Source organism: Polypterus senegalus, chromosome 11, assembly GCF_016835505.1.
Source record: "Polypterus senegalus isolate Bchr_013 chromosome 11, ASM1683550v1, whole genome shotgun sequence".
Taxonomy (NCBI): Eukaryota; Metazoa; Chordata; class Cladistia; order Polypteriformes; family Polypteridae; genus Polypterus; species Polypterus senegalus.
In genome coordinates, this window is record NC_053164.1 from 50426206 (window position 1) to 50436297 (window position 10092).

Genomic DNA, 10092 nt, shown 5'->3' on the forward strand with positions numbered 1-10092 from the left:
ACATGATTATGTCCTGCTAGCTTTTTATTTGTGAGTAAGCCCTCTAAGCCTTTCATTAATGAAGAACACTGTATAAGAATTAACCAGATTGCATTCAGTTGACTTTAAGCTTCTATACAAATTCCCAGCAATTTGGAGCATTTCCCATTGGTGAGTACTATTAACAATACATGCTGCAGACGTTGTATTGTCTCATTAAGTAATATGGTTTCTATGAGGGTCAGTTTTCTCAATGGATCTGACCTAGAAGTTACATGCAAAAGATTTCTTTGGTCTAACCTCAATGTATTTTATATTGCATTGAACATACCATACAAATTAAAAGACAGGTTTTGAAAGCATTTGCAGGCCCTGTAATACTTCACTTTCACTGCAGAAGAGAGGCAAATTCTGACAACAGGCCTAACTAATTCTAGTTGCGTCCAGGCCATAGTACTGCATGCAGTAGTTTCAATTACCAATCTGTACCCAGAATCCTACTTGTATGTACAGTATACTAGAAATCCTTGTGACAGATAGATTTTACTTTTCACCTCTGTTAATTATTGATATTTTAGAACAAACATTGTTGTGATTGATTGACACATAGAGCTGAGTGCCACCTGTATAAGGTGTTAAAATTACAGTGTACAAATATCTGCTACTAGTGGCATACACATAGAAAATAGCATTGGTTCTACACTCGAACCTTTAGGGACATCATATTGAGCAAGAATGGCGTGGTGTTGTGCTCAAAAGTCTGTCCATCAATACTTTTTCTGAAGGCTTTTTTGTTAATAATATGGTCTAAAAGGGCATATAACCTTTGAACAAAAATTGACTCAGATGCCAGTACTGTATGGTACTTTTGCACATAGTGAAGAGTTTTTAAAAAGTAAGACATTAACTATTAAAGTACAACTGCTGACAGTCCAGCATAACTCTTTCTCATATTATTGACATTATATTAATGTGTTTCTTTTCTTAAACGTATTTACTTATAAGGAATGTGCAGTGAAGGTGACATGGTGACACAATGTTATGGCTACTGCCTAACATTTTGTGAAGCTCTCAGGGGTTGTTCCTCTCATTTTGTCAAGTGATATTGCCATTGAACTGAACAAATGGGTAAGAAAATGAATGGATGGATTAAGTGATATAATGAGATCCAGGGACTAGAAAGCTGTATACTAATGCAATCTTATTTATTTTTAAAGAAATGTATCCAGTTTTGTTGAGAAAATTGTACCTGAAAACTCAATCTTAAATTAGAGGTATCAGTTAAATTATATATATATATATACAGTATATATATACACTCACCTAAATGGTTATTAGGAACACCATACTAATACGGTGTTTGACCCCCTTTCGTCTTCAGAACTGCCTTAATTCTACGTGGCATTGATTCAACAAGGTGCTGAAAGCATTCTTTAGAAATGTTGGCCCATATTGATAGGATAGCATCTTGCAGTTGATGGAGATTTGTGGGATGCACATCCAGGGCACGAAGCTCCCGTTCCACCACATCCCAAAGATGCTCTATTGGATTGAGATCTGGTGACTGTGGGGGCCATTTTAGTACAGTGAACTCATTGTCATGTTCAAGAAACCAATTTGAAATGATTCGAGCTTTGCGACATGGTGCATTATCCTGCTGGAAGTAGCCATCAGAGGATGGGTACATGGTGGTCATGAAGGGATGGACATGGTCAGAAACAATGCTCAGGTAGCCCGTGGCATTAAAACGATGCCCAATTGGCACTAAGGGGCCTAAAGTGTGCCAAGAAAACATCCCCACACCATTACACCACCACCACCAGCCTGCACAGTGGTAACAAGGCATGATGGATCCATGTTCTCATTCTGTTTACGCCAAATTCTGACTTACCATTTGAATGTCTCAACAGAAATCGAGACTCATCAGACCAGGCAACATTTTTCCAGTCTTCAACTGTCCAATTTTGGTGAGCTTGTGCAAATTGTAGCCTCTTTTTCCTATTTGTAGTGGAGATGAGTGGTACCCGGTGGGGTCTTCTGCTGTTGTAGCCCATCCGCCTCAAGATTGTGCATGTTGTGGCTTCTCAAATGCTTTGCTGCATACCTCGGTTGTAACGAGTGGTTATTTCAGTCAAAGTTGCTCTTCTATCAGCTTGAATCAGTCGGCCCATTCTCCTCTGACCTCTAGCATCAACAAAGCATTTTTGCCCACAGGACTGCCGCATACTGGATGTTTTTCCCTTTTCACACCATTCTTTGCAAACCCTAGAAATGGTTGTGCGTGAAAATCCCAGTAACTGAGCAGATTGTGAAATATTTAGACCGGCCCGTCTGGCACCAACAACCATGCCACTCTCAAAATTGCTTAAATCACCTTTCTTTCCCATTCTGACATTCAGTTTGGAGTTCAGGAGATTGTCTTGACCAGGACCACACCCCTAAATACATTGAAGCAACTGCCATGTGATTGGTTGATTAGATAATTACATTAATGAGAAATTGAACAGGTGTTCCTAATAATCCTTTAGGTGAGTGTGTATATATATATATATATATATCTATCTATATATATATATATATATATATATATATGGTTGAATAGTTTACTGTCAAATAATGCAAAGAGTATGCAACACGGCTCATCAGGCGTACACACTCACTGCACCCCCTCTTGGGGACTGAACCTCGGACACCAGCGTCAGAGGCGAAGCCTCTTTACGTTGCATTACGGCGTATGGTTTGTTTAACCAACCACAAGTGTTACCTGGTAGGTAACAACCCATACAATCAGATTGTGATTCAGACTACGAATGGCATGAATGTAATTACCCCGATCTACATGCTGTTAGATAAACGAACCACACACCGTCTGAGGTTCGATCCCCAGGAGGGGGTGCAGTGAGTGTGTACGCCTGATGAGCCCAGAATTAAGGCGAAACACATGTTGCATACTTTTTGCATTATTTGACAGTAAACTATTCAACCATTCTATGATCTGCTTCTCGCAACTGAAAGAGGGCACTGTGGTGGATGTTTGCCGAACTTGCAGACCAACCACAAGCCTTACCTGGTAGGTAACCACCCAAACAATCAGATTGCGATTCAGACTACGAATGCCGTGAATATATATATATATATATATATGTATATGTATATATATATGTATATATATATATATATATATATATATATATTGTGTAACTTGACCCGGACACAGATAGGCAGACACGTTGTAATCCCCCACACAGATTTATTATACATACTATTTATAAGTTAAGTGCTCACAAACCCCAAGTCCCAAAGTCCTGGCCAACACCACACAATGCCTTCTCTACTTCAGGCCGCCTCTTTGCCTCCTCCCAAACCTCTTCCTTCTCTCTCCCGACTCCAGTCCTCATATAAAGGGAGGTGGCCCGTTTTATAAGCACCCAGATGTGCTCCAGGTGTGCTCCGACAATCTTCCACCAACATGCCCCAGTGTGGCGGAAGTGCCAGCTGCATCCCCGGAAGCACTCCGAGTGTCCCTGCTCCTCTTCTCCCCAGCACTTCCGGGTGTGGCGGAAGTGCTGAGGTCCAGGACTCCCAAGGCATCCTGGCGCCCCCTGGCGGTGACTATAGGCCCCTACAGGATTGAGCTTCAAATCCCTGTACCCGTGGTCCCCAAAGCAACCAGGGCGGTCTCCCCCACGTGGTCTGAGGAAGGCGTAAGCCCTCTTCCGGTCCTCCTGGGAGTCCCAGCTGGGTCACCCCCAGCCACCTGTGACAATATATATATAATTTAACTGATACCTCTAATTTACCCTGGTTTGAGTGAGTGTGGGTTAGCCTGAGTAAGTGTACCCGTCGATGAATTGACAGGTTAGAATAAACAAGTTGATGGATCTGCTCTTAAAATAAAAAACTTATTGTTATTTTCCCCAAATAATTAAAATTAAAATATTAAAAAGAACATGCTACTATTGCTCTCGGTTTGCAGGACATGGTAAACTTTCGGTTTTGCTGTTCTGCTATGCTCTACATTACAGCATTCTAATTGAAGAACATGTATGGCATCATTAAGCCATGGTGAATTCCTTTTAACTTTAATTACATTTGTTTTGAGAGGAACTACTTCATCTAAACTGTTTCATGGATGAGTTGTAATTATTTGGAAGCTAATTTACACTTGTCTTACAGCTATGGTTTGTGCTTCTCAGAGTATCAGTGAACTTTGAAGTAATCTTTTAATTTAGGTGCCTCATTATTCTGGTTCTTACCTGAGCAGTAATTAGCAAGGACACAGACAGATCACAAATAACTAAATAATGATCTCAATGATTTCATTAAAAACCCAGGTAAATACATATTGAAATTCAACAACATGCTGTAATTAGATCAAGTATATAATTAAGAGAGTGTGTTGGGTCTTTCAAAATTCTAAAAAAAAAATGTAATTCTTTTTAAATTATTCTCCTAGAGAAGAGCCAAGCAAAATGACACCTTTTATTGGCTAACTAAAAAGATTACAATATGCAAGCTTTCGAGGCAACTCAGGCCCCTTCTTCAGGAAAGATGTAATCATTATTCTCAAAAGCTACACTTCCATTTACAAACACATATGTGTATATATTTACCACTATAACATAACATCCTCAAAACCTATTAGTTCCAACAAGAGCTATTGGAGGCTTTTGTTGAGGGTCCTGTTTTTTCATTAAAATATCAATATTAAAGATACTCATCTCAAAACTATTAAAAAAGTGTTTCGCAGAACCAAGCAATGAACAGTATAGTGCAGTATTTCTTTTAATTAATCGCATAATTATATATTACTTCATTAATTTAAGCTATTAGTATCACCTAGCCATTCTGGAATGATGTAAAGATCAATATTTAACATCAATTAAGTTCACCTCATCTCTCTAAAGTATGAGATTTAGGAGTCACATGAAACCAATTCTGCCTTCTTTACATTTAGCCTTGTGAAAGAGAGACAGTTGAGTAGGAATGAAAGAGATTCAAATGGTATAAGTCAAAACCAATGCTGAAATCACTTTGGACAAACAGTGGCAACAAACGGCAGTGGTTCCACCAATTAGGTGTCCCAGTTCTGACCTCCCTTGGTGACTGGGAACTGGTCAGCTTTATTTGTTCAAATAAGAGAAAGGTAACAGGTGAGGACAACAGATGAATTTTAGCAGACAACTGTAGGATCCTTTTTAATAAAACTAAGGCAAGCAATAAATTAGTGGTCTATGGACCAGTAAGAGTAATGAAGGAGTGCAAATATACAACATTCTCAGAAGTACATTGAGGACATTTTTTGATTTTCCTAAAGTTTTGTGGTGTTAAACAGATGTCTTTGATAGAATGTTTTAACTAAATGATTAAAATATCGGTTCCTGTGACTATATGGAAATGAGTTGCCTTTAAGTCTATTAAAACATCTTAAAATAAATTATTTTTGGATGGTGAAATCCTTGTATCACCACAACTTCTTCCCACAGTGAACATATAAAGAATTAATAAATCATGGCAAAAAGCCTAACATAACTCTTGTGTGCCTGTCATCAGCAATAAAACCCATACTGTACTTACTATAGGAATAATCATTTAGGGCAGTACAGACATTTCTCTTCTCTTTTCATACAACAGACAGTCTGTTATAGTCTCAATACATTTTTTTTCAGAAAGCATTATATAATTCTTTGGTATAGAGTAAAGAAATTGAAATTAAATCTAATATCAAATACATAAAAATATATTCCTTACTCAGTAAACACATGAGACTCACAGCCTACTGAGGACAGTTCCAGGTAGTAAAGCCCATACCAGACTGTAAGTGTTTACCAGGAAATTTGGATTTAAACTCGGTTGCTGAGGTTGTCACCACACCATTCTGAATTCTCTTTGCCTGTCTTTTGTTAATTTTTCCTAGATTCAATTATTTTGGTTTAATTTAACTCAATGGATTCTATACAGTAGAACACTGAAAGGAAGCACACAAACCGGTGAGCTCCAGCATAAGATTGAGAACTTGTGCACCTTGGAGAACTCTGTCAGTCTGAGTCGGCAACACTGACTTTGTGAAGTGAGTTGTGGAACCAGCGAATGGTACAGAGATTTAGACCAAGCCTAGTTTGTTTTACCCCAGTTCCTATGCAGATGCCCAAGCCTAGGCCACCCCCTTTTCCTCAGGCTGACCTGACACAGCAACCAATTTGAAGATTTCTGCTCTCTTAACTTGCCGAGGGACTGCTGAGATGTGCTCATCATTGGAGACTCTTTACTCCATAACTTAAACTTTTCTTTTCTGTCCTTCTATCCTGACACTCATGTTTTCAACATTGTAAGGAATGCACAGCATGTCCTTGAGAAGCACGGGAATGCTGGGATTATAGTTAAGAGCTAACAACATTTTCCACCACCAATCAGAAGTATGAGAAACAACAACAACAACAACATTTATTTATATAGCACATTTTCATACAAGAAGTAGCTCAAAGTGCTTTACATAATGAAGTAAAGAAAAAAAAAGACAAAATAAGAAATTAAAATAAAACAACATTAGTTAACATAGAAAAGGAGTAAGGTCTGATGTCCAGGGTGGACAGAAAAAACAGAAAAAAAAAAAACTCCAGACAGCTGGAGAAAAATAAATAAATAAATACATAAAATCTTCAGGGGTTCCAGGCCACGATACCGCCCAGTCCCCTCTGGGCATTCTACCTAACATAAATGAAATAGTCTTTAGAAAGAGACATCTCATCTTTTCTAAAGTTCTAAAGTGGTCAGAGAGAAGATTAGCGCCACAAGAATCATCATTTGTGGGCTCCTAAAGTTAAAGAAAGGAGCAGACAAAACCTTCATCAGAGTCTTCCAACACCTGTCTGAAATCTTTGTACAAGAGGCTTGGTCTCACCTACAAGGATAACTGGGACCTCTCCCAAGAATCATTACATTTCTTCTGACTGGTTGGCCTTCACTGCAGTATTCAAGGTTCCAGGAATCTTATAAACTCCATAATTAGTTAATTAGTTATTAGTTAATAATGTTTTCATGAATGTTTACTGTAGGTACTAGTAGTCCTTGAAATTCCAAGCAGCTTTGCCTTTGTAAGACTTAAAATGGCTTTCCTTAATATTAGAGTATTAGCTAGTGATACATTATTGCTGATAATATTAGGGTGCTGTATCGTGTTAGCCATTATGAATGTAGTGAGAAGTGACACCTTTTATTGGCTAACTAAAAATGATTACAATATCTTTTGACCTGTGTTCATCTCTCGGACTGACTCAGATCCACATTGTATTGATAAACTCATCAGAAACTTCAAAGGACTTGGTTGGACAGTTATCTTATTCAAAGATCTTGCCTATAGATTGTTATCCTCTCCTGCTTGATGAATCTTAACCTGAAGTGGTCTATTCATTTTTTACATTTAAGATGTCTCACTTAAAGGTTTACCAATGTTGTTGCTTGTCCTAGTGTGTATATAAACACAGGGAACTCCAGTTTCTGTATTACATCTTGCCTGAAGAAGGGGCCTGAGTTGCCCCAAAAGCTTGCATGTTGTAATATTTTTAGTTAGCCAATAAAAGGTGTCATTTTGTTTGACTTCTCGCTATTATGGATTAAAAAATGATTTAAAGGAAATATGACCCAGCAGTGATGTTTTTCATTTTGTCCACCTAAAAAAGAAAGTTGGTGGCTTGGCAAATGCTTAGTTAAGCCATTTAAATTCTAAAGATACCAGTCTTGGCATTATTCCTTCTAAATATCTAGCTGTTATTATTAAGGGAGGAATCTATCATTACTTTGGGTCAAGAAGCTGCAATCCAAACTGGAGCTATTACCAATGGTAGATATGTCAGTAACACTATTAGCATTATTCATAGTAAAATGTAAATTAAAAATTAAAATAAAAGTATTGAACAGCAATATTTAGGTGTTTAACACAAGAAATTCTAAGTGCTGAACTACAGTTCAATATAAAGAAGAAGGTGAAGTCAACTGATTTTTTGGCCAAGTAAATCTGGATAAGGACATTAGTTTCAGATTCTCTGCCACTGATTGGAAATTCATCTTATTGGCTCTATAATTGAGATGAATCAAAAATGTTCTTTATATGAGACACCAATGCCTGGAAATCTCCAAGTTTAAAGATAAAGAAAGAAAATTGAATGAATATATACCCATTTGGAAGATGCCAAAATGTCTGAAAAACGGACATCTTCACTAAGAAACCAGACTAGTGAACTATTCTCCATCAGGTCACCAACAGTTACAAAACTAAATGGATAAGGCAATAAAGCTATTGCATTAGAACATTAGTTTACATAAAAATATATATTATTATAATTTAAAGTTCAAGGTTCTTTGTGACAGGGTAGTCACTTATTGAAAGAAACACTTCTGTAGCTTTGTGACAATTTATTAAAATATGAAATCTCCTTAAAAGCTTTTGTTGAAGTATTAATGTATACAAAACCATATATAACAATAACTAGTGATGTTGAAAGGCCATTTAAGTTGTACTGCTAGCTATAGGAGATATCAAGATGTTTGTGTGTTTTCAACATTAAGCAGCCAAACTGGGGTGTTCAGAAAAGAAACTTTTGCTGTACATTTAGTAAATCTTACAAAAATAAAACCATCCGAGTACAACTAACACTGCTTAGGCGACACACAGGGACAGTAGAAGTGGCCTCTCGGTCATAAAACCAGCCTCTTGGCATTTGCTGAATGTTGATTCAGTTTTATGGCTCTGCCACGAAAGGTCTTTCCATTTAAATATTCAAAGCCTGTTATGACAATCTGTGACAGTTTTTGTTGCCTTTTGTTTTATCCTTTCTTTTTTGGACTCTCTATTTTTGACTATACCATCCACTTCTATTATCATCTCTATTCAGTCCATTATTTCATATATTATTTGCATTATAAAATACTTAACAAGAACACTTGCACAAAGGTGTTATTAAACAAAGAATGATTATCTCAAAGAAAACTGAAACATCACTGTAGTAATTTTCAGACTGTATCTTAATTAATATAGTTACTGGCATAATTATTCTCATCAGAAGAACAGTTTAACCCATGTTAGTTTTAAGTAAAATGTTAAAATTTGGACAAAAATGTGAAAAAATCATTCTTAATTCAACAAACTGTGAAGGCTTTCAATGAATCTGAACTCTCTTTCATCCCTCTGTATTAGATGATTAAGAGTTGTGGGTTTTTGCTGCTCTTCTTTCGGGCACAGTAGTTTTACACCGTTTAAATGATGTTGCCCTTTTGCAGCATGAAAAGTTGAGATGAAGAGATGAAGATCGTTTTGGATTAGGCCAATCAAACACAATTGATGGTAAAGAAAACAATCCCCATGAAGCCGGTCACATCAGCCAGCCCTGTGCATTGTTAGGCATAATGGATCTCTTGAGAATGAGCCCATTCAATTAACCCATGGAAAGCTTTCTATAGATCTTCATTTCAAGTATCGTTTTTAATTAAAAACAAAATAAATAAATAAATTTCATAATTATTGGATGTTTTGTATACTTTACCACCAGTTGAAATTAACCTGTCACTCAAATAGGCATTGCTGCCTGCAATCCATACAAATTGCTTAGAGGTGAAAAAATAAAAGCTTTTTGAATATTTAAAGCCAAAAAAAAAAAACCTCCAGGTAAACTTACACAGTATTCTTATTCATCTTAAATTTTATACACTATATATTAGCAAGTTAGATGTATAGGGCCTATGACATCAGTAAACTATCTTCAATGTTTTGAACTAATGCACTAAAGAATATGCGCTAATAACCTTCTAGTATCAGTCACTAGCGTGTGGGGAAGGATATGAGTAAGCAAAGCACAAGGTATTCAGATGAGCGTCACTGCTGATTTCTGTCTTAATAAGAGTTAGCTGTTTCAGGAATGCCATGCATACAAAATATTAATGGAAAAAGAAATGATCAGTGATTGTAAATACTCTTATATATAGCGTATAGGTTTGACAAAGCCAAAAAGTAGGAGAACTCACACAAAATGTGCAAAGGATTGTTTAATGTTGCATCTCTTTTAATTTTGTTTGTCATTTGAATAAGATGAGTACACAACTTTGTAACCTTGTAACTAT